Source organism: Suncus etruscus, chromosome 17, assembly GCF_024139225.1.
Source record: "Suncus etruscus isolate mSunEtr1 chromosome 17, mSunEtr1.pri.cur, whole genome shotgun sequence".
Taxonomy (NCBI): domain Eukaryota; kingdom Metazoa; phylum Chordata; class Mammalia; order Eulipotyphla; family Soricidae; genus Suncus; species Suncus etruscus.
Window position 1 is genome coordinate 3478748 of NC_064864.1, and position 25357 is coordinate 3504104.

At 32.8% G+C, this 25357-nt stretch overlaps 1 protein-coding gene and 1 non-coding gene across 2 annotated transcripts in view; one reads left to right on the forward strand and one right to left on the reverse strand.

Moving 5' to 3' along the window:
- Nucleotides 1-25357, forward strand: part of CTNNA3 (catenin alpha 3) — a 1601008-nt gene that overhangs the window by 1365945 nt on the left and 209706 nt on the right. The window lies entirely within an intron of this gene.
- Nucleotides 4320-4455, reverse strand: LOC125995619 (small nucleolar RNA SNORA51). The gene has a single exon (XR_007491115.1). It is a non-coding gene; the product is annotated as a small nucleolar RNA SNORA51 (small nucleolar RNA).

The following is a 25357-nucleotide window of genomic DNA, read 5'->3' on the forward strand; positions in this document are numbered from 1 at the left end:
TTAAATGTTGATAATTAAAAGTATTGTTAAAGATGTGTGATAGGGGCCCGAGAGATAGCATGGAGGTAAGGTGTTTGCCTTGCATGCAGAAGGATGGTGGTTCGAATTCCTGCAGCCCAGGTGGTCCCCTGAGCCTGCCAGGAGCAATTTCTGAGTGTAGAGCCAGGAGGAACCCCTGCCGGGTGTGACTCTCCAAAACAACAACAACAAAAACAACAACAAAAAGATGTGTGATAGGGGCCGGGTAGGTGGCGCTGGAGGTAAGGTGTCTGCCTTGCAAGCGCTAGCCAAGGAAGGACCGCGGTTCGATCCCCCGGCGTCCCATATGGTCCCCCCAAGCCAGGAGCGAATTCTGAGCACATAGCCAGGAGTAACCCCTGAGCGTCAAACGGGTGTGGCCCAAAACCCCCCCCCAAAAAAAAAAAAGATGTGTGATAAATACTGTACAAAAACATACTGACAAATCATGTAGGTAAATTTACTATTGTATGCTTAATTATAAATTGAATATCAAATGAAAACAATATTTAAAATTAGTATTGTTCTTTTTGTAGTAACTAACACATAATTTGCCATTTTAGAAGTTCATTTAAAACAGTTGCCAGGGAAAAGGATACCAGTGAAAATATGATAATTACCAAAAAGAATTTTATAATAATATAATTACTGATTTATGTATTAAATATAGATATTTTTGTTATTACCACTTTACATATGCAAATAAGTCTTATTTTCACACATAATAGATTCTAGAAACCTCGTTCTAAATTAGAAGTTCAAAGTTTTAAATTATGTGGATTTGCAAAAGCAGTAGGTTGAAGATATTTTTGATTTCAGGATTTGCTTTGGAAACTCTGCTCAATTCATCTTACTATTAATATTTGTGAGTTATTGTCATGAAAAATAAAGTAGCATAAAATTAAACACTGGAATGAGAAGTACACATGTTTTAAACTATTCCTGTATGACAGTTAGGTTTATTATAAGGAGATCAAGCTCATTTGCGAGTCTTCTAAAATTGGCATCTCAGCATATTGGTGATATTGAGATATTTTTACACTGACTTTTATGATGAATTTTATCTCAAACTACATTGGTCATTTTTTTCCAGATAATATTGACAGACCCTTTGCTCAATGTTAGAGGTTGGTTAAAAAAATAACGTTTTTAAATTCTAGTATTATTTACCCTATTAATTATGTATGTGATTCTGAATTTGTCAATGTTGTCTTGGGCTTCTTTTCTGTTTCCTGACAGTTGGATGATTAGTACTTCCAGGAGGAATATGCTATGGTGCCCACAATTGATTTAAATAAACAGGAGTAGAGAATTTTTGGAACTGCTAAATTTTATAGTGATAAAATATCTATAATTGAAACATGAAACATGAAGAGATGAGAGGAGAGGAAAGCAAAGATAAGGGGTGTCTATGGGCCAGTGAGAGTCCAAGGAATGTAGTCAAGAGATACAGCTGAGGAAGAGGACTGAAGTAAATCTTGTCTTATATTTAAGTCATTTCAGAACTTCCTGTTACATTGCAGAATTTTGTAATAACTCCAACTGTGTCATTATTTAATCCTGATTAGATGGGTAAGGAGAATGGTTGATTCTAAATGACAAAACATGCTTAAGTATTCAACTTACTTGGTTAACTATTCTATACAAAGGGGAAATTTTGAGTCTTCACCTAGCAATGCTCAGAGGTTACTCTTTGCTCTACACTCATGAACTATGCCTGACACAGCGTGGAGATTCACATGGGATTACTAGGATCGAGGCCATGTCAGCCACATGCAAGGCAAACACCCTATACCTACCATGTATTATGGTGATGGTCCCTGTAATCAATATTTAAAATAATTAATTTGGATCAGGAAGTTAGCTCAGTGGAATAGAGTACATGATTTTCATGTATGAGATTTTGAATTTGATCTCCAGCCTTTACCCACACTGCTGCAAAGCTGTGGAATGATCCTCCCTGGCAGCACATAATAGCCTCACCTTAAGTAGTAAGCACATCATGGTTTCAGCCATTAATTGAAGGTAGGACTAAAATAAAACTTATAGAGAGCCAATTTTATTCTAATTTTAAGCACATAAGCACCATGGCTGAACCTCTTTGGAAATGGAACCAGGTCCAATAATACTTGGAAAAAACCCTTAGAAATAACTGTCTCAGTGGAAATAAAAAATGGCAAGATCTAAATACCCAAACCAAAGTTAAGAGCAGTAGAATCAAGAGACCCAAACTAGAATAAGCTATACACAAAATGGACCTGTTATACTGGTTGACCAGTGGGTTAAGGGTGGAGGTCTGGGAGGCATGCTGGGATCTCTGGTGGAGGGAGGTCAACACTGGTGTTGGGAATGGTCCCAACTCATTGTCACTATGTGCCTGATATACAACTATGGAAGACTTGTAATTCACAGTGGTTTCAATTAAAAATAAATATAAATAAATATTTCACTAAACATTTGTGAAAGAACTCTAATTTTTTTTTAAGATTTGTGTATTTTAAAGATTTTGGGAGCTCTTTTGCTTGAAAATTAGAATGAAATTGACTCTCTATAAATTTTATTTTAGTCCTACCTTCAAGCTTTGGCTGATAATTTGGGGTTTCTGCTACAGAAGATTCAGTAATTATGAAAAATGGTTACTTCAACTAGGATTTATTGTCTGAAGAGAGATGAAGAATAAGCTATAATTAAATATAAAGAGAAATAGTAGTCATTAGTTTGGTTCTTGCCTATTGCTCTATTGCTCTATTTAGCAAATAAAAATATGACATCTTTTTAAATGTGAATTTTAAATAAATAATTTAATAGAATACTAATTACACAATATAATTGCTGGTTGACAATCCAAAATTCAAATTTAATAGGGTACATGTTTTAACTGGAACTTAGATGCATTTTTTTCAAATGCGTTAATAAAATTAGTTGCTAAATTTTAGTCTTTGGATAAATATTTTTAATTTATTTTTATCCCTTGGAGAAAAATAAATTTAAAGGGATTGTCCCCTAGATGCATAGAATTGTCCTGGCCATTTTTTTTCTAATCAGTTAATGCCACTGTGATTACAATAAATGTTCTGAGGGATCTTATTGACCTTTTAGATATTGCCATAATGAAAATATTTGCCTTCCGGATTCTTTGTTAAAAGAGAGAGATAGAAGTGAATCTTGAAGAATTATTTTTGGCACACTCCATGCTTTTGCCTTAATTTTGAATATTTGTCTCATAACTTATACCTGGCTCTCAGGAGAGAGACTCATTAGAGCTTTTCTTTTTATATTTACAACTTTTTTATATAGCAAAATAATATATAACTTTAGTCCATGATTTATTGCTAATTAATAGATACCACTTAAAAGGAGCTTAAATTCTCAACAGAGAGACCAAGATGTTGTTATCTGTGCAGGTGAAATTAAGTACAAAAACAATTATGTTTGTAGAGCATAAGATTTCAAGGCAAAAATGATGGAAATGCATGGAACTAAGTATTTTAAAAAATAAATCCAGATTGTTGAAATATAGCAATGTTTTAATTAAAATCTAATTAAATTCCAATTACTGTCATATCAGAACTGTCAGAGTAGAACTATGGCATATAAACTACTTTAGAACTTTCAAATAGAAAAAAATAAAATATTACACATGCTAATATTTTGTTTGAAGTAAGTGCAATAGCTTTCTTTGATTAAAAGTAGAGGATATTAATCAAAGAATTGTACATAATAAAATGAGATGGGATAAATAAAATAAATGGGATAAATGTTGTAAATCTACAGAAAAATATTAATTATTGGAAAAGTGGAATATGAATGTTTTCCAAATGGAAATAAATAGAATATTAAAGTGGCAAATGTTTTTAAATGTAAAAGCCATAGGTAAAAAGAAATAGGTAATACCATGCAATTCAAGTTTTCTAACATGATCTCTGCTTTAGCAAAATTAAAGTACAGATCTAAATGAGGAATAAGAAATATAGAAGGTGGTGGGAGAAAATAACAGAATACTAATAAAAAGTCAGCCAATATGTATTATCAATAAAATCATTATTGAAATTATCTCTCCTTATTTATAGCAGTTCTTGTAATTTTTGTGAAAAAAATTAACCAACAACTTGGTAGAAATGATTCAGGATCAAATATTAGAAAACCAGGCAAGACTGGGAATGTGGAAATACCTTCAAAAATCTTGGGGCCGGAGAGATAGCACGGAGGTAGGCATTTGCCTTGCATGCAAAAGGACGATGATTCAAATCCCAGCACCCCATATGGTCCCCTGAGCCTGCCAGGAGAGATTTCTGGGTTTTTTTTGTCCCCCAATTCACAATACAGACCAGGCAAATGGGCCTGGGTTGAGGTGTATATGGGGTACATTTACTGTATGTCCTCTTTCTATACAGTCAGTGTAAAGAATACAGCCTGTGGTAAGAATGGTAAGAATTGGGAGGCCTTATCTTTTCTTTTCTTTTCTTTTTTTCTTTTGATTTATATATATATACAACAATTTTGATTTATATATATACACAAAAAAAAAAATCCTTCACCATTGCAACATTCCCATGACCAATATTTTAAGTGTCCTTCCTCCCCACCCCTGACAGGCCTGTACTCTAGACAGGCTTTTACTTCCCTCATTCAGTCACATTTTGTTCTGATAGTTCTCAGTGTAACATATGATAGTTCTCAGGAGAGATTTCTGAGCGTAGAGCCAGGAGTAACTTCTGAGCGCTGCCAGGTGTGACCCCCAAAAATCAAAGAAACAACAAACTCTTCACAGCTAATGGTGAATAAGTGATGATGAAACTAAAATCTGAACCTTAGTCTAGGTGGTGAGTCAAAGCATAGTCATAAGTAAAGTAGAAAAGTAGATGATACTACGAAATGAGTAATATAGATATTTCAATATTGTTATTATCATCGTTGAAGAGGCCAAATCTATGTTGAGTTGTGGACATATAGTCCCAGGAATTATACATACATGCATGCCTCATATATGCATTTATAGATTTTTCCCTTGACCCATCATAAAAAATTCAATATGGCTAATATAGATGTTTAAAATATTAATGACAATGGAATTTATGTCACCTAAGATGGTTCTAATGTGAAAGAAGGCAAAGGCTGGATAATTAATTCTAAATTAGAGGCCAAAAAGTACATAGCAAATGATCTAAATAAACTTAGAATCTATTTTTTGTTTGTCTGGGCAGAATTCAAGGATTAATCCTGGCCCTTTACTTATGGATCATTCTGGAAGGCTTGGGGAAAAATATGGGTTGTGGGCTGGAGAGATAGCATGGAGGTAAGGCATTTGCCTTGCATGTTAAAGGACAGTGGTTCGAATCCCGGCATCTCATATGGTCCACTGAGCCTGCCAGGAGTAATCCCTGAGCGCTGCCGGGTGTGACCCACTGACCACCCCCCCCACAAAAAAAAAAAAGAAAAGGAAAAATATGGGTTGTCTGGGATTGAATCCAGGTTGGCCACATTCAAAACAAGTGTCCTACCTCCTGTATTATCCTTCTAATCCTTAAATTGAGTTTCAAGACATCATATGAGCTGGCAATAATTGTCTTAAAGGTGTCAGTAAGTTTGGATAACAAATACTCTAAATGTTGAAATCATGAGAAAGATAGAGTGATTTAAATCCGAGCAGATGAAATATTTTCTATAAACTGCAACCTTCAGCAAATCTGTATCATGGTAAAAGAGTGCTGTTCTTAGCTGTTAAGTTAGATTTTATATGCTTAACAATGTTTGAAAGAATGATTTTAGTAAAATACGTATAGTCATAGGTTTGTAATTTCAGTGCCTATTTTAGAAATAGGGGGATTGAATAAAAATGTAAAAGAACTGTTCATGGTCATAAATTAGAATTTAATTCATAATAATCTTACTGGTCAATTTGCACTGTGATTCTGAATAAAAGCCTACTCATTGTGATACTGTCATCCATATTCTTTACTGGACTTCATAATAGAGTTTCAATCATCATGCTATGATCAGCTAGTACTGTTCAATAGCTCATTCCAATCTCAAAACTTCCATAACCCTTGTAAGAACTAGTGGTCAGGCAAAAACTCTAGATGCTATTTACTTTTTGTTCATGCTCTCAAAATACCTACTTATTGGACTCTAGCACATCAGTAAGGTATTTGCCTTGCACACGGCTGACCCAGGATGGACTCAGGTTTGATCCCTGGCATCCCATATGGTCCCTCGAGCCCCTGCCAGGAGTGATTTCTAAGTGCAGAACCAGGAGTAACCAATGAGCACCACTGGGTGTGATAAAAAAAATAGGAAAATGTCCACTTATACTGACCTTGGTAACATATCTCTTTGCTTCTGAGTTTATTCTGCTTTTCTGTCCTCTAGATTTGATGTGAACATTATTCACACCCTCTTTTTTTAATATTTTTTATTTTTATCACAGTGTATTAAATTTTTTTCACAGTACTTTAATTACATAGTGACATTGTGTAAGGCCACACTCAGTGGTGCTCAGGGCTTACTCCAGCCATGCACTTAGAAATTATATCCAGTGTAGCTAGAGGGATCCAGGTGTTTACTGGCCAACTAAATTGAATAATTTGCTAAGAAAATGCTGTGTCAGGGTTCTGCCTTTCAGGCTTTATTTCCATAGATGGATTCTGAAGCTTGTTTATATACTATCTCCCCTTCTCCTTTAAAAGCTCTATTAACTTATTGTTCAGAAGCACATCCCTGGAGACATCTACATGTATGTGTGTTTGTTTGTGGCATGGTTCTGTACATGTGCATAGAAGTTTGATTTAAAATTTGTGGGTCTTAAAATATTTTTATTTTGATATAACAGTTGACATGAGATCTACCCTCTGTGTTTTATGTGTTTGGAGGCCTTACCAAACTGTATTCAGGGCTTCCATCTGGCTCTGTGCACAGATATATGCAATTCAGGGAGTGCTGGGGTCTCAGGGAGCCATATAGAATGCCAGGAGTCAAACTCAGATCAGTCATGTATAAATCAAGTGACTTACCTGATGTACTATCCCCCCCTCTTGAAAACTATCCTCTTTAAGGATATTTAAGTGTATATTACAAATTGTCAACTTTTTTGTAGCTGTCTTAATAAATCCTTTAAAACCTGCTCAGCTATAAAGTGAACCTAGATTAAAAACCTAAATAAAGGTTTTCTGCAACTTTCTTTTCCTCTAAATCTCTTTTGAAATGTAAAAGCCCACCTGGATTAATAGTCCTTGCCCCTCCAGGGTATGGGGAATTGATTTAAATAAAGAAAGAAGTTTGGGCTATGCTTCAGGAGTGAGAGCACATGGCAGATAGCACATGGCAGAAAGCAGCCATGAGGCAGAAAAGCCATGGGCAAAAAGCAGGTTGACTCCAATAAATCCGATCCTAACTGCTTGGTGTATTATTTCTCTGCCACTATCCTGCTTCATCAGCCCATCTGCCTAAGGATTAGAAACTTGATGCCTGGGGCTGTTTCACCCAACTTGTGGATGATTTTATTTGTATTTTACACACACCTTGAGTAATTGAGACAATATAATCATAGAATAGCAGCTCCCCATATCTCCACATGAATTACTGACACCCATATGGGTTTGATATTTGAGACACATGGTATAAGTGGAATTATACAATACTTACCAAGCTTATTTTATATTGAACAATGCCTATCAAATCCATTTATGTTATATGCTAAATTTTCATATTTTGTTAAAATTACTATTATTTAATTATGTGGGAAGCCTTCCATCTAATGCTCAGGGGGACCTTAGCTAAATCCTGGTGATATTTGACCAAATGAAACACATGGTTCAATGAATATACCTGATAATAAACTGTTACTTGGTTGTCAGAGGAGGTATTAAATGCCACCAGGGCTATACCCATAGGTGTTCTGAGGAGCAATAGATACCAAGATTAGAAGTTTAGTTTGTTATTTTGTTATCTCTCTTCTAAACATACACTTTATATAGCATATTATATGTAACATATTATTTAGATCATATATTATCATGTACTATAAGCTTTTTTACATAATTGTTTAGGTAAGCAATAAAACAGAGTATCCAAAGATAGCACCAATTAAAATATTAAAATAGGGACGGAGTGGTGGCACAGCGGTAGGGCATTTGCCTTGCATGTGGCTGACCTAAGATGAACTGCGGTTGATCCCATACTGCCCCCCATGTCAGGAGCGATTTCTGAGTGCATAGCCAGGAGTAATCTCACCAGATGTGGCCAAAGAAACAAAAATCTGAAATAGAATTGTTTTGACAATCAACAAGAAATAAACTGAAGTATGATTATATTTAGCAAGAGAAGAAAACAAGAATGTAGTTTCATTATGCTTTTTTAGTTCTCAGAAAGATTTATAAACAATTGTGCATTAATTTGAGTATAAATATAGCTTTTCAATGATGGAGAGTTCCTTCATTGTTGTAATGACATTTTACTCTTTTGACATTCCTTGTCATGCTGGGTATAAAAGAAAAACCTGGAAAATTGAGGGGGGAGTCTCAGAATAGTGACCAGAGCAGTGTCAACTGATCTTCGGGGAGCCAGGGATATAGCATCTGCAACATGCTGCCTATTTTGTATCTATCCCTCTCTCTCTCTCTCTCTCTCTCTCTCTCTCTCTCTCTCTCTCTTTCTCTCTCTCTCTCTCTGACATGGATGTAAAGCCCCCACCACTCCAGCCTTCTATGGACAATGAATTTCTATCCTTCTCTCTTAGAAAACTCTTGGACAGCAGCAGACTTTAGACTTCCGGTGGGAATAAAAATATGCTTGGTTTCTAATTCTCTCTCCTCTCCTTTCTCTCTTTCTACACCCAAGGCTGAGGTGGCACCTAGGCACTACACATTGGCACCCATGGGTGGGCACCTGGCCCAACGCAGTAGCTGGGTCTCACATGCTCAGCACTGAGTGTTTGCACCTTTCCTTGAGCTCTGCATCTCTAAAGATAACTGCAGTAACTTTCAGAAAAACTGTGATAGTCTGCCCTTTATAACCTTAATTTTAGCTTTCTTCAAATGAACAATTTTAACTAAATTTCATGGAGTTTTTTTTAAATATATAATATCTTTGTATATTTCTTTCTGATATTTATCAATCAAATTTTTATCTTCTCAAAAATCTTCCTAAAATATTTCCCCTACTTTAACCCAGAAGCATACAAAAAGGTATAGTTTGTTTTATGAAGAATAGCCTAAAATAAAATTGTATATATGTGCTTTGCTTACATTTATTTCTGTAAATCCTAGAAATAAGGGGAGTTAAATTTCTTGGTGGTATTTGATTTGTTTGAGAATTTCTTAAATGTATGCCTTCGAGATATTACTGGGTCCTCAGATCCTGAATATCTTTTTTTTGTCAATATGCTTATTTACATGATACATATTCATTGTGCATTTGGGCTTCATCCTTGTAGGTAACACTCTCCTAGTGTGGAATAGGCTTGCAAAGTTTTAACCTTTGTTTCACATTGTTTAAAGTTGTACATAGCATTAATTAATGTATTCAGTTCGTGTATTTGTTTACAATAAAATATTAAGGGTTGAAAGGTATATCTTTACAATTTTGCATGCACCAATGCACATGATCCTTAGAATCCAATATGGTAGCCCGGTCCCTCCTATGAGTGATCCCCAAGTGCAGAGCTAAAATAAACCCTAAATCTGTTGGGTTTGACCCAGCCCTCTTCAAAAGAAAGATTTATGTAAATATTATTTTAATGATTGCCTTCTTTTAATATTTAGAAGCCTTCTAATATCTCAAGCCATCTTCCTAAATATGTCTTGTAGTAGAATGTGTTATACTTTGTGTGTAGATAGGCAGAGTTAGAGCAATATATTTTTACATGGTTATGATAGTTTCTTAAAACTTTAGTTTGGAGTTTATTGCTTTGTCCATAGCTAAACATATGTTTAGCCATCAGATTTTATGCTTTTCAAAATCTGGTACCATTCAGTATATGCTCACCCCTTATAAAATATAGATATTTTGCCCAAGGCAGCACAGGCAATAAAAATTAGAAATACTATTGATAATATGCCAGTAACTCTGCTCTGTCATAGAGAACTTGGTGACTTATTTGATTTGACATTTTTCTGTGGCAAACTTAAAGAATTTAAATAAAATATACTCAAATACTTGCCCAAGACTACTTTCTCACGTGGAACTCTTGGACCATCTAATTTGCTTCTATTGAGACACCTGGTATATTATTTATCACTGAAAAAATGTACAGTATTGAATACAAAGGCAATGTTGTACTCACATCTCTCCAATGGTTTGCTAACAGTAATACATAAGAAATTTATCTACCATAATATCCTTGATAACATTGGTTACATCAGCAAATTAAATATATAACTACAGCTTATATATGTGTATATATCGCCTTTTACTTCTCATTTTTTCTTTTTCAGTTGTTTTGCCTCTGATAGTATATGACATAGCAGCTCAAAGATTGCATTTTAGATACTCTGAGATGGGAAATATCTTAATGAACCTTTTTCAGCAGTGTTATTTCTAAAAGAGAAATAGAGTCATCTAAGAACTGAAACAGGAAAGATCTCGATCTGTCCCTTATTTCTCAATGATATTCAGTTGCAGTGAAATTTGAAGGTCCTCATTTTTCAGAGACCAAAACGATAATGTTCCTTTTGCTAGAGATATCCTCATGAAGCTAGTCATCCATACATCGATACATCTGACTCCATTAAATGTTTACATTTCAGTTTTAATATGTGCATACTTCATATAGGAAATTAATTGTATGTTGCTTCTACAGGACACTCCATCCCACTGATTCATTTGAAGAAATAATATAAACTCAAGAATTTTCTTTAAATAATGGCTGGGAAAATTTAGAATAAAGCCTGCTTTTTAATTAATTGATTAAACTTAGTTTACCCCGTCCTGAATTAACTTAATAGGCTTCAGCTGGTAAACAATGATATGCATCCTGCAGTACTATGATACAGAGACCTTTGCAGAAGGAGAATTGTGTGTGTGTGTGTGTGTGTGTGTGTGTGTGTGCTGTAAATCTGAAAGAAGATAAGAAGATAAAAAGATAAAACCTGGTATTTATTGTCTCTTCCATATGCATGTTTCAAATTTTTGGCACTGTGTAAATTTTATCTAATGGTAAGCTTGGTTCACATATTAAGCCTACCATTTTGTCATAGTTAAATGATAAATTTACCTGTATATATTATTAAAATATTTTACACAGAACAATGTTATTTCTCTATTAAAAAATCATCTCCCTGGTTATACCTAAAGTATTATACCATAACCTCTTATAATGTGCAGCTTTTATATCAACACCTTTGTCTACATTTAGATTAATAGGCTTTGAAAATTTTCCTAACATTACCATAAACATACTCTTTCTAAACATTTTATCTATAAGTGTATATAATTTTCTCTGAAAGAAAAGGTATAAAAGGTTTTAATTATAATTATTTTCACAAAGTATCCATGTGCTAATCGGCAGTATGTGGACAATGTATTCTTGAGTATTTTATATTTAGCCTTGAACTCATAGTTCTTTGTGATTTCAGTGAATATTATGCACCCTTAGAATAATGCGATTGACTCTACTTAAATAAGAGAAAGCCCAGTGTATGTGTCATTTTGGAAAGAAATATGCTATCAATTTTGCTTTTGTAGTGAGATAAATGAGGATGATAACATTAAGAAATATGAATGCCATTAATTACTAAAATTTAATTAACAAAATGTAAAAACTAAAGAAACTAAAACTAAAATGGAAAAACATACAATGAAAACACTTCTTACAGATTCATCTCTGAATTCAGATAAAATGGCTTTATATTAACAATTATTTTTTGATATATTCTTTCATTTTAATATGATTCTGCAATGGCCTGAGAGGTGTTAATATGACACAACTTCTATATTAAACAAGCAAACTTTCACTGGGGCCACATGTGAACCCATTACCAGTCTCCTGGGAATCTTTGATCATTGACCTTACTTGACTTTTCCATAACCATTCGATTCCTCTTGAATTATGATCTTTGCCTTTTTTTCCACGATAATCTGGATTTAATGTTTCCTATCCAATCCTCTATTTCTTTTCAACTTCCTTTGCAACCGCATCAACTCTGCCTGTCTTTTATACACTGAGTTACTTAAAGTTTATTTATAGACCCTCTGCATTTCTCCTTCTCTCATTAGACCTGGCAAATGGTTCTACAGTTTATTAATATCAACAAATAAATATACATGCTTTTATTTTTAAGGAAATAATTATTATATGTATTCACAAAATTTATTCATAATATTCTATGGAGGGAACATTTTTAGTAAATCATTGCAATAATAGACAATCAATTGTATGGTTCCTGTTTTCAAAATACTAGTCCTGGTGCAGGGGAAACATTCAACTAAATTATTACTTGAAAATCTTTATTTCAATAAGAATTAATCAATTGAAGAAAATTCAACACAAAAAATAACTCAAATTAAGAACAAATAACCTCATTTATACCAGTTATGAGATTAAAAAGTGATTTGACAAGTGACAGAAATTTTGATTACTGTGCGATGAAAGAAATTGAAAATGCTTCCCTTGAGGAAATAAAGGCAAATAAGTTTGCAATTCAAAACACATAGACAGGTGAAATTAGAAATGAAGGTACAAGTTACACATTCCAAATTTTATACTGTTTGTTTTTATATAATTGTTGCATTCATTTTTATTTTATTCTATAATTGTATTTAATTTGTAATAGAAATTTTATAGTTTACAATACTATTATTAGTGGTTTTTTGCGCACATAATTTCTGCATCACACCATCCGTCTTTCTCCCCAATGATGCTATAATTCATTCTTCCTTTCACTTCACCCCAAACTCTATTGAGTGAATCATTTTTTTCATTATGTTGCCTTTGGTTCTTGTTGTTACCTTGCTTTGTATCTTTAAGTACCACACATGAGATATCATTCTACATCTATAGCTATTCTCTGATGTCATTAGCTTGTAAGTTCTAGTTTCATTCATGTTTCAGAAAATTGTGTGAATTTGTCCTTTTATAGAGCTGCATATTATTTATACATATGCATTATACTTTTGATTGATTCTTTTCTAAACTACTGATATTTTGCTTTTATAAAGTTCATTTACTGTTGCAAGTCAGCCCGTGAAGAGGTTGACTGATGGAGGGATGGAGGATGAGGTCTTTCTCCGCCAGCTCGGAGCACTCATCTGCCACCCTGTTCAGCCAACGGTTCTGAGGTGAAGCGGCGGGTCAGGCTTGTGGAAATATTAGCTTTATTCGGTGGACAAGACTGAAGTCCAAAGCCTCAGCATCAGTTCCAGCCAAAAAGCCCCTCGCCTTCCACAGACCCTTGTTTTATCCCCCAGAATCAGGTACCACCCAATGGTGGAAGCAGAATCAGGTACCACCCTAGGGTGGGGGCAGAATGCCAGGTCACACCCTAGGGTAGGGCACAATCACTGATCAGAGTAGGGTCAGTAACATAATAATCCCATAAAATGTTTACATAAACAGCAATTTACTAGCTTATTTCTAGACTTTATATCAATTTAAAACTGATGGGAAATCAAAAACAGTAAAATTTTTAATGATATTTCTTAATGATTTTTTTATTTGTCATCATCATATCATTTCTGAATATACAAATAGTACATGAAACTCTTTTTTTCTAAATGGCTTTATATATGCACTAAACACATATAATATTTCATTACAGAGAATATTTGCATATTTGTGTCTAGGATTTATTCTTTTGAAAGGTGTAGAGCTAGTACAAAAATATAAACATTTTTACAAAAAATATGATTAGTCTGGGTGTATTTAGCTGGGATATTTTAAAATATGTAATATTAGTTATACTGAAAAATAAGAAAATAAATGTTTAACTTAATAAGACACTTAACTGTTAATTTTTTGAAGGAACTGAGAATGAATAGTTTTCTTGGTACTCAAGGAGAGGTGAATTTGACCCTTCTTTGAACTGTAAAATATTTGATACCTTCAAAAATAACTAAATAATTTACTATTCAAAAATGAGCACAGAGAAATAAAAAATGCTTCTAACTGCCTACAAAATGAAGCTGTCTTAATGAGTGGGAGCTGGCATTAGGAAGAACTATCTCAGAAATTGACCATATGGAGGAATTATTATTCCATTATTTAGTCCATTTTCTTATCTCCCCCAAAATTCAACAAGTAAAATTGGTACATATCGAAGATTAGAAAATAATGCAATATATCTCAAAATTTGAACATCTGATCTAAGACAGGAACAAAAAAACATTATGTGGATGTATCAGGAGTGAAGAAAATGTCATGCCAAGTTTCATTAATGTCCAAATATGAGACAAAGACAATTATTGGGCAGCACTTAATAGAAGATACACTTGATTATAAAGAAAGAAAATTGTGGAACTAAAAATTATAAGTTTATGTATTTTCATGGTTTGACACCTACTAATTATGTTAACAGATATTATTTGGAAGTTTCAAAGTCAGTAAGAACATTTTTAGAAATTCATCTCTCTGAGATATGCATGCAGATTTATAAGATCAATGAAACTCTTGATGCTAGAGAAGTTTGAAAGGTATTAAGATCTGAATCCTGTCTCTTTTCCCCCCTCTGGAAGCATATATTTACCATTCTACAGCATATAAAGAATACTAGGACCTAAAAGTAAAGCATTTCTTATAATTATGAAGCAAATTTGCCTTCCTTTAACAAGGAATAGGACATGTATCTAAATTCTCAAAAGTAAACATTGGAGTTACCCCTGTGAAGTCATAATAACCTAGTGTTGCAGACTCTTCTGACTGTTAATGCCTTATTTCTCAAATAATAATTGAATTCAATCAAGAGAAATACCATGCTAGGAAGATTGAGCACCATGGTATAGCACTTATCTTGTATATATGAGACTCTTGGCTTGATTCCCTGCAACAAGAACACAATACATAATCACATCCTTTATATTCAATATATTCTTAACAAATTGTGAATTATTAATATGTGATATAATAAATATGACAACTTACCAATGACAGTAATGATCAGAACTTCAGAAATATAGTTGGGAGAAGTCTTGTTGGGTTTGCTTTAAAAGATTTTATATAATCTACTCCTGGACTATGGAAGTAAAGGACTTTAAATCCTCTCAAATTATCAGGGTCTTTAGAAAAGTCAAATATATTTCTTTTCTTTTTCAATTATACATATTTTATAACAGAGAGATGGTTATGAGCTAGTAATCTAAGTGTATCATCTTGTTTAAATGCTTCCAGATTACAGGATTAAATGAAATAGAAATTGTATTATTAGAAATTGAACACTAAAAACAAACTCCAGGCATTCATGATAAAGAATAAAAATATTAATAACATACAACCTCTATTTTTGCTTCTGGAGAAAGAAGACTTTGCTCAAGTTTATAACCAGCACAATGACTCATCAGGGAATCTTTATGAGCCTAGTCTAGGGTCATTGATCATGTTTGTCAGGAGAATGTCTAAAAGAAAAAATAATAATAAAAGCAACAACAACAACAAAAAAAAGAAAACTAACACTGCTCAACAATATGTGCACCAAAGGCGTTGTGACTTGTATGTTTAGAACATTAACATGTTTCCCAATTTACCTTTATGAAAGAGATTGACTATGTATTTTGCTCAGTCTGAAATGCCTGTAGGTTAATGTCCTGCTGTTTGTAGCAGTAGGTGACTTCCAGGCTTGAAGACATTTTCTCCATGTGACACACATAAAAGTTTCTGTCATTTGACTTGTATGTCTTCTAAGAATTAACATTGTTCATAATTTAGGAATATGTTACAGGTGAAGTAGGATGGAAAAACAATAAAAATCATTTGAAACTAACTGCAATTTTTAGAGAAACTCCAGTAAGAAAACCTAAATAGAAAAGTTGCAATTATATTTAAAGGGCAGAATAAAACCGAATATCAGGGGAAAGAATTAACATACTAGACCAGGTCTGCTTTTTGAAAGTATTTTGGAAAATATATCTTAAAAATACTTAATATAATTGTTTAATTTCATTACATGAATGAAAATAAAATTTCAATTAGTAATCCATACTAAAAATATTTGAACTTTAGAAAAAATGAGTGTACCTTTATGTTTGAAATTTTTTTTAACTCTTTGGACTAAAATTTATTTGCTATTAATACATTGGATTAGAATATACCTAATACATTTTATTATGTTATAGATGTGTTAACTTATAGAAATCACTAATACAGAGATTAGTTTTCAAAATCTTGATTTAAATTGGAAAGATAGTACAGTGGGTAAAGTGATTGTATTGCATACTTTCAACCCAGGGCCAGAGCCGTAGAGCAAGCGGGAAGGTGTCTGCCTTGCCTGTGCTAGCCTAGGATGGACTGCGGTTTGATCCCCCGGCATCCCATGTGGCCCCCCAAGCCAGGAGCGATTACTGAGCACAGAGCTGGGAGTAACCTCTGAGTGTCACTGGGTATGGCCCAAAAACCAAAAAATAAAATAAAAAAAATAAAAAAAGCTTAAGAGTGTAATTGCTAGATCATATGAAATATCTATTTTTATTGTTCTGTGGCATAACCATATCTTCTATAAAGGTTAACACTAACTTAAGTTCCTAATAAGAGTGATCTGCAAATATTGTAAAGAGAAATTTGTCTTCTCATTTGTTTTTTTAATTTTTTGATTCTGATTTTTTGAGTGATGAATTGCAAAATTCTGCATGTTGGAGATAAATGAACCTCTTGATGAATTTCTGTCCTAAAGAATTACTAATAAAGATATCATGGCAATGAAGTCTCTTCTAGGGAAACTTCTGAAATAAAATGCCCTAATAACAGTGCATTCTTAATAAACATTAATAACATGCATTCTTAAATGAACAAAACATGTTATATTCTATTTCAAGAACTTCTGCCATACAAACCCTTAAGTAAAGGACTTTTGGCTATTGGGGCTGTGGTTTTCATTTTATGACTGACATTGCTCTGCTATGAGTATAGATTTTTTTACTTTTCTTTGAAGTCTTGATTTATTCATTTTGTAAATCACATTTTTTTCTTTTTTTCTTTTTGGCACAAGAACCTGGGAATTTAGCCACATTGTTAGAAAGAAGACAGGCTGAGTAAGAAAAGGAAAGCCCTCTTCTGAAATGGCCTTAACACAATGGTCTCAGAATCACAAGTACTATTTACATATATAATGGTGAAAAATAGGTATAACCATCCATAAGTCAAAAATATAACCTCTTGGGGCCGGAGAGATAGCATGGAGGTAAGGTTTTTGCCTTAGATGCTGAAGGATGGTGGTTTGAATCCCGGCATGCCATAAGGTCCCTGAGCCTGCCAGGAGTGATTTCTGAGCCTAGAGCTAGGAGTAACCCCTGAGTGCTGCTGAGTGTGACTCCCCCCCCAAAAAATAATATATATAACATCTTATAACTTGGTGTGGAACCCTCAAAGTAGAGTATAAATTTAATTTAATAAACAAATACGCATATTTGTCTAATATTTATTTATTAAAATATTACTTTTATTGGAATAGATACATGAATTTTATAACTACATATACTTTGTGTTATAATAAAAAGCTATGTATTTAATTATTTAAATATTTCCAATTATGATCATTTGTAACTCTCTTAGTATTTACTGTCTTCCTTTGATATCTTCCCTTTATTGTTTGTGTGAGATCTCTATCTGTTGATCTCTATCTTTTTATACCTATTTAAATTTATCTATTTACTTATAAGTTTTTATAAGTAATATATTTATATTTAATATTTAAATAACATGCAGGGACCGGAGAGATAGCATGGTGATAAGGCATTTGCCTTGCATGCAGAAGGACGGTGGTTCGAATCCTGGCATCCCATATGGTCTCCCGAGCCTGCCAGGAACGATTTCTGAGTGTAGAGCCAGGAGTAACCCCTGAGCGCTGCCAGTGTGACCCAAAAGCAAACAAACAAATGAACAGAATAATATATGTTTATGTAAATATATACATGTATCTATTTATCTCTTCATCCGTTTATGGAGAATATCCTTATGCTTTCTGATTGGATAACCATTATGTTTATTTCTGCTACATTCCTAGAGCCACATATTTTTAACAAAGGGGTCCTAATTCCTTTCATTAGAGAATGTTTTTTCAAACCAAGATTTGGGATCTAGTTGTATTGTTGATAGAACCCATACTCAGCAATGCTTTTAATAAAAAAATAAATAAATATTTTAAATGTTATTGTCTCTGCTATGACTGTTCAGTATAAGAGGTTTTATTTTTGAGTGAAGAATAAATAAGAGAGGTCTGAAGGGGTAGAATGGAAGATAGGGTATTTACTTTGTTTGCAGTGAATCAGGACCATCACATATGGTCCCCGAGCCTGTCAGGAGTGATCTTTGAGCAAAGTGCCTAGAAGTAAACCCTGAACACCTCTGGCCATTAAACAGAATATTAAAAAAATAAAAAAAGAACCACATACACCAAATTAAACATAGACTAGGTGGAGAATATGGTGCCACTATTTTTGTTCCATATTTTGCTGTTTAGATATTAATAACTGGGAGGCTTTGTTTATCAAAGCTCATTGTGCAGTTCAATAAAATAGTAAGCATCACAAAGTCACTTACATTTTTATTTTGATCACTGCAATAATAATCCAATATCTCAAACAGTAATAAGTCTAAACAGGGAATTAATTAATGAAACAGTAATAAAAAACATGGTAATAGTTATTGGCTTTCTCATTTATTTTAGTGATTTATCATTTATTTATTATTATTTAAAATAATTGATTAGGTAGTCAAACTACTATCATTTGGAGATAAATCAATTTCTGCATAGGCAAAACAAAGATAAGAATTATAGCATTGAAATGTGAATATTTCACAATTCTTGATGAATTTAGCTAGTAAGTACCTCTCAGGGTGTATTCAATATCCTTTTCAGGCACTGTGAAAGATGCCATTTTCAGTCATACAGGTAAGCCTTTTGTGAATATTAGGGCTTTTAGAAATAAAAATATTTCATTTATTTTCTAAAGGAATTTGTAAGAGTGTTTAATACTAGAGAAATAGCTCTTAATATTGTGCCAGGACATTAGAGCGCCTAAAATTATCTGTCTTGTTTTATGACTTACTTAGTGATTGATCCTTTGGCAATTTGGTAGAGACACTGAGAATTCATGTGATTTATAATTTATGTCAAGAAAAGAAATAAAAATAGATAATTAATTAAACATAATGAAGTAAAGTAATATTTTATTTATTGTATTTCAGTATTTATACATATATAAAAACATTTATTTAACTGATATGTATATTCCTAATTTTTGATTTGTGGTTTTTGAACTACATTTAAAACTGCTTAGGGAATTATTTTTTGGGATAGTTTTGGTGGTACTTGAGAAATTATGAGTATTAGAGTTTGATCTCTTATCCTTGCATATAAACTATATACTCAGCCCATTGACCATCTTTTTAACCCCTAAATTTCTTAATTTGAGATCATTGCTTTTAATTTGATTTTGTTCCCATAGTGCTTTAAGTCAGCATAATTAATTAACTTTATCTCTTACTGAAAAAATACGTACCATCTATTAGGTTATTATTGCCCTTTTAAATTTGAACCAGAAAAGGTTCCTCTGCAGGAATCTAATCCTTCCTTCCAATAGGTCCTTAATTTATGATAATTGCTTGTATTTATTTTACTGGCCACTAGATGGCAGACATACCCCTAAACTGACTTTAGGTATAAAGATAATTCCACAAAAAAATTGTATATTACTGCAGAAGCAGTATTTTATTTTAAGTCCCACTTTGGACCAAGAAAGGTTGTGAGAAGACAGTAACAAATATGTCTCAACATTTTTAATTTGAGTAAAGTTTGATTACATACTTATATAATATATATATTTATATTCCTTTTCATGATCACACAGATAAGCTCTGCAATATTGTGAAATAAAACATGTTTATATTTGTTTGTTTATTTTGGTTTTTTAGGATATAAGACAAAGTTATTTAGAGGGGAACAAAAGATAACTTTGAGGATTTTTTCTTGAGGGCTGTAGAAATTAATTACAGTACTTCTTGAGTTGGTTCTTGTATAGCTATTGGCTGGTTATCTGACATATATTTTCTGTACATGCCCTTGACATATACCTCCAATAGAAATTCGTTTCCTTTAAAAGACTACAGAATCAATTAGTCTTACAAAACCTTTCATTCCTCAATGATACTGACCTCACAGTTTTTTTTTTTAAATTTTGCCTTGCCCTTTGCATTCTAGAACAGAAGTATCTTTATCTAGCTTCTTTCCGTTTGTGCTTTTGTATTCATTGAAAGCTTCCATCACCATCACTTAAATAACTTCTTGATTTCTGATATTGAACACTGGGCTCCAGCTCATTTTCAGCTTTGGAAAATAGGTCAGCTTGCTTTCTAAAGAATTAATAGGTATCGTCTACAGAAATTTAAAGTCTGTGTGTATGAGTGTGGGTGCCCAAACTCTTTCAGTCAAGTAAAATGAAAATGAGACCATTTTCAATGCTCCTTTGGCATAAATCTACTTGAAAACATCAAGTCATAATACAGAGCAATTGGGTCACAACTTCTAAGGTTCAGGCATAATACTTTTAAGTTCTTGAAAGCGAGTGTTTCTTGGTCAATGTTAATGGATCTCTGAGCACTGGGATAGAAATGAGAACAAATAAGGGCATCACTTCTATTCAACATATTCTCTTAATTAAAACTAGGAGTTTCACTATCATCATGAAATACCCTCAATAACAGACTATGTTTTTAACAAGAGACAGAGGGTAAATTAAATGTTGCTTGACATATTTAGAACATTATAATGAAGTGAACAGAGGGATGTGATATCACAAGAATATTGTTATACCTCTTTCTTATTACCAAAGCATATACATTCACTATAGACCTAAAGCAAAAAAGTCAAGGGAAATATAGACAATTATTTTAAATCGAGAAATTTATTTTTATGACCACTTTTGCACATATCATTTTTCAGAACATGCAATATTGTGATCTATTTATCTTGCTTTGATAAGTTTATTTAAAATAAGTGTAAATTTCATGTACAAAAAAGATTTGATTAGATCTCATCTTCTCTTTACCTGGCTTATCTTATAATATCATCATCTTACAGTAATATTTTGCAGAATTATTGTCTAATTCTTAACTAGGATGTTTTCATTGGTATAATAAAGACATAATATGTCACATCATTAGAAAAATAACATTCTTACTCTATTTCATATTTACATATTCTTCTCTTACTCTTCTCTCTAAATACTGATGTGAAGTAATATAATTCTATAACTTCACCATTTAAGAATGTTATCTAAGTATATTCATACAGTCTCCAATCTTTAGGGACTGGTTGTTCTTATAAACTATGTATTTAGCATTAAGCAACAAACAGTTAACAATTCCAAGAACAGCATTCTTCGATCTAAATCTAGTTATTCATCGCAACATTTATTTAAGAAATTAAGTTAATTAAGAAATTATTATGCTAGGTTTATAAATGGAAAGAGTTCAAAAATATAATCTCTGAATATTTCCTTATGTCTCCCATTTGCTTTCATGGAAAATAGGTTCTTCGAAAAGTATGTAGCAATTCTTACCTAAGTTTTAAATAAATTATTTCTGAAAGGTTTTAGAAAGATGCTTCTACCAATTTAGCAACATAGCTGAGTCAAACTTGGTTCTTTATTGATTTTGTAGAAACCATCTTTTATGATGCAAGAGGGAGTACAGAGATAATATATTTGTTTACATGGTCAACCCTGATTTTATCCCTGATATGCATAAGTTCTCCTGAGTACCACCAGGAGTTATCCTTGAGCACAAAGTGGAGGGTAGTTCCTGAATACTGCCATAAATAGTTCCACACTCCTCCCCATGTAAAACATTTTATATTTTCTCTATTTTTCTTGCTCTTAATCTTGGACTGATCTAGGAAATTTGGAGATTTCTATATTTATATAGTTTCTCCATATTGTTTTAAATATATTCATATTTTAATAATAAGAGGTTAAGAAAAGTTATAAAACCTTTTTTAGACATTTCTGGTTCACTTCCCAAAGGCATTGCATTCAGACTTGAAGCAGTAACTGGTTAATTTAGGTTGTGCGTGGGTGCATATTTATTCTGCATTGTGAATTTTATATGGATTTAAGACTTTTAAAAGAATTATAACGTACTGTCTGATCTCTCTTTTGCCCTATTCTCAAAATTCTATAGTTTCTTTTAAGTAAGAACACCTTTTTGTTTTTATAAGAAACTCTTTGAAGTTTCTGTAGACTTTAGAGATATAAAAATATTTCATATACATAAGGTCAGAAAAGGTTTTATGTAAGACTCCATTTTTTATCTATATGATAGTTTTCAGAAGCAGTGTCTTTTTTCTTTGTCTCTACTTTCAAACCATTATCTTTTGCATTCCCTTAAAAATCTCTTTATTCTCCATACAACGGTACAGAGAGGGCTTTTCAAAACACACACACACACTGCAATTGAACTTGAATGTGTACTGAAACCAAATGTTGCAGCTGCAGTAAAACAGGTCTTCAGATTTCCTTACAATTACAATGATTATCATTAATTAAGTTTCCTGAAGTTTAGAAAATGAAACTGTTCATAGTTTTTGATTCATCTCTAGCTGATTGTGATTGAGAAATCATCTAATTAGAAAAGTTGAATGGAACTCCAAAGATGTATTGAGATCCTTCTGCTGTTATGCTATTTATCGTAGAATTGAAAACATAGAACCAAGTGTTCTTTGAGGTCATTGTCATGAAAAGTTTAACCCACATTGATTCTTTTGTTATTCACCTTCATCAAAATGATTGAATACTGATATTTTTGTAATTCTTAAAACAGTTAGTAGAAGTGAGTCTTAAGTAATTTTTTATTTTCTAATATCTTTATTTAATCACCATGATTACAAACATTTTTGCAATTGGGCTTCAGTTATAGAACAGAACATCCCCCTTTCATCGTTGCAATCTTCCCATCACCAATACTCCTATGTCCCTTCTCCAGTATGCCCTGCCTATATATGAGACAGGCATTCTACATCTCTCATTCATTACCATTGTCATGATAGTTGTCAGTGTAGTTATTTCTTTAACTGCAGTCACCACTCTTGGTGGTAAGCTTCATTTTGTGAGCTAGATCTACAGCACTCATCTCTATTGTCTCTGGATATCCTTACAATAATGTCTTTTATTTTCCTTAAATCTCTCAGATGAGTGAAACTATTCTGTGTCTGTCTCTCTCTCTCCCTCTGACTTTTTTTCATTCACCATAATAGTTTCTACGTCCAACTATTGAGTCATGTATCAGCATCAACTAAAAGCCCATGCCTTAGAGACAAGTGAGTGGCATATATGAGAGAATTATTACTGTATAGCCTATTTATCTACAAGCTCCTCATCATATCAATCTTGTATCTCCAGGACATCTTTCAAATTTCTCCCAATATTTCTGTCTGTTGCTCAAGAATCAACCCTCATTTTGACCTCTTACAGGTACCCACAATACTGTGCTCCACCCAATTATTTCAGTGTCCATTGATACCTTTATTTTCAACTTAAATATCACCACACTTCTATTCCCTTAATTGAATCCTATTTTCTTTTACATTTCTTTCTTCCCATTGCAAGTTCCATTTAGATCTTATCTTCTAAGTATTTCTCATTGCTATATATGTATACATATACATATATATATTATTTCTACAAGTTATAGAGGAAGACTTACACAAAAATTTTGCCTCATGCATGAGTAAATTATATTATATTGGGGTGTGTGTGTCAGTGTGTCCTGATTCCATGAGATGTGCTCATAGCTGCTAAAAGGACCATTGTGAAACTAAAACTACATCTGCTTTTATGAAATGATGCTCAAATTATAATTTCATATAAATGATTCAATATTCTGGGCTAAGCATTACTACTTATTTATAGAATTTTAGGTCACACAGTTAAAATTCCCAGCTGGAATTTTGCATTTGTTTAATGAGAATGTAGCATTTTTTATTTTCAATTAGGACTTAAGAAAAATAATATTCTACAGTTTTCTTTTTTCTCTAAACTAAGGTAATGCTGGTTTATGTGAGTACTATATATATAAAATATATAAAATAATATATAATATATATCTTTGGGCACAATTTAATGCCTCTTTAAAATAGAAGCAACTGCACCATTACTAAGCCCAAAGCATCAATATTCCTTTACAACAATTTTTTGCTCACCCACACACTAATTTGGATCCTTTCTCAACCCCCCACCTCCATCATTTCATACACTGTGGTGATTTCAGCTCCTAGATATTAGTACAGTGGTTTCTTTCACTTAATATTGTCTCTTCCCTAGTGTTGCTTCTCTAGATTTTTATGTGTTATATTATATGTATAGTTATTTTATATACACTTTTAATAGATGAAGCATAATTAGGATATTTGAATTTGAATAGAAATGGAGTTATCTCCTATTTCATACCTGTTTTGTTTTGGGTATTATGCATCCATGAATCTAAATCTTGATAATAATCTATGTGTTTCTCTGTTGTTTGCTACAGAAATCATAATACTTAATGTCTTGAAATTAAAATCTACTATTATCTTATACAATTTGGATCAGTTAACTGAGCTCAAGTGGAATAGACTTGCTTTGTGTTTCCATATGTGGCTGCATGTAGTCAGATGATTTTCTAGCTGAATTCCTAGGAAATAGTGCATTAGAAACCAGATGACTTAAAATAATAAAATGTATTGCTTTAGTGAATATTGAAAGTTCAAATTAGAGTGTCAATGGTGATAAAGTTATTTTGTGTGTGTGCGCAGTAATATAGCCTCTGATGGTTGCTCTCAGAATTGATGGTGTTTCTTGCCTTACATATGCAACATTTTAATCTTGTCTCTATCATCATATTTCCCCCCCCCCATATCTATGTCTCCATGTTTTTCTGTTCCTATAAAGGCAAGGCACATTGCACTTGAGAAGCCTACTTATTTAGGATCCTATTTCCAGACATGGTCACATTCTCAGGTTCTATCAATTAATACCTTGACAAAGAGTCAGCGCAATTCCATATATCTGTATTTAGCTTCAACTGAAGCTCATTTGCACAGAACCTCTCTTGTTCTCTATTTTAGTGAAAGGCATGTCTTTCTAGATTGAGTTTACTCATAGAAAGTGCTATAAAAATATTGCGAGGTTGGTGCCTGAAAAATAGGACAGCAGGCAAGGTGCTTGTCTT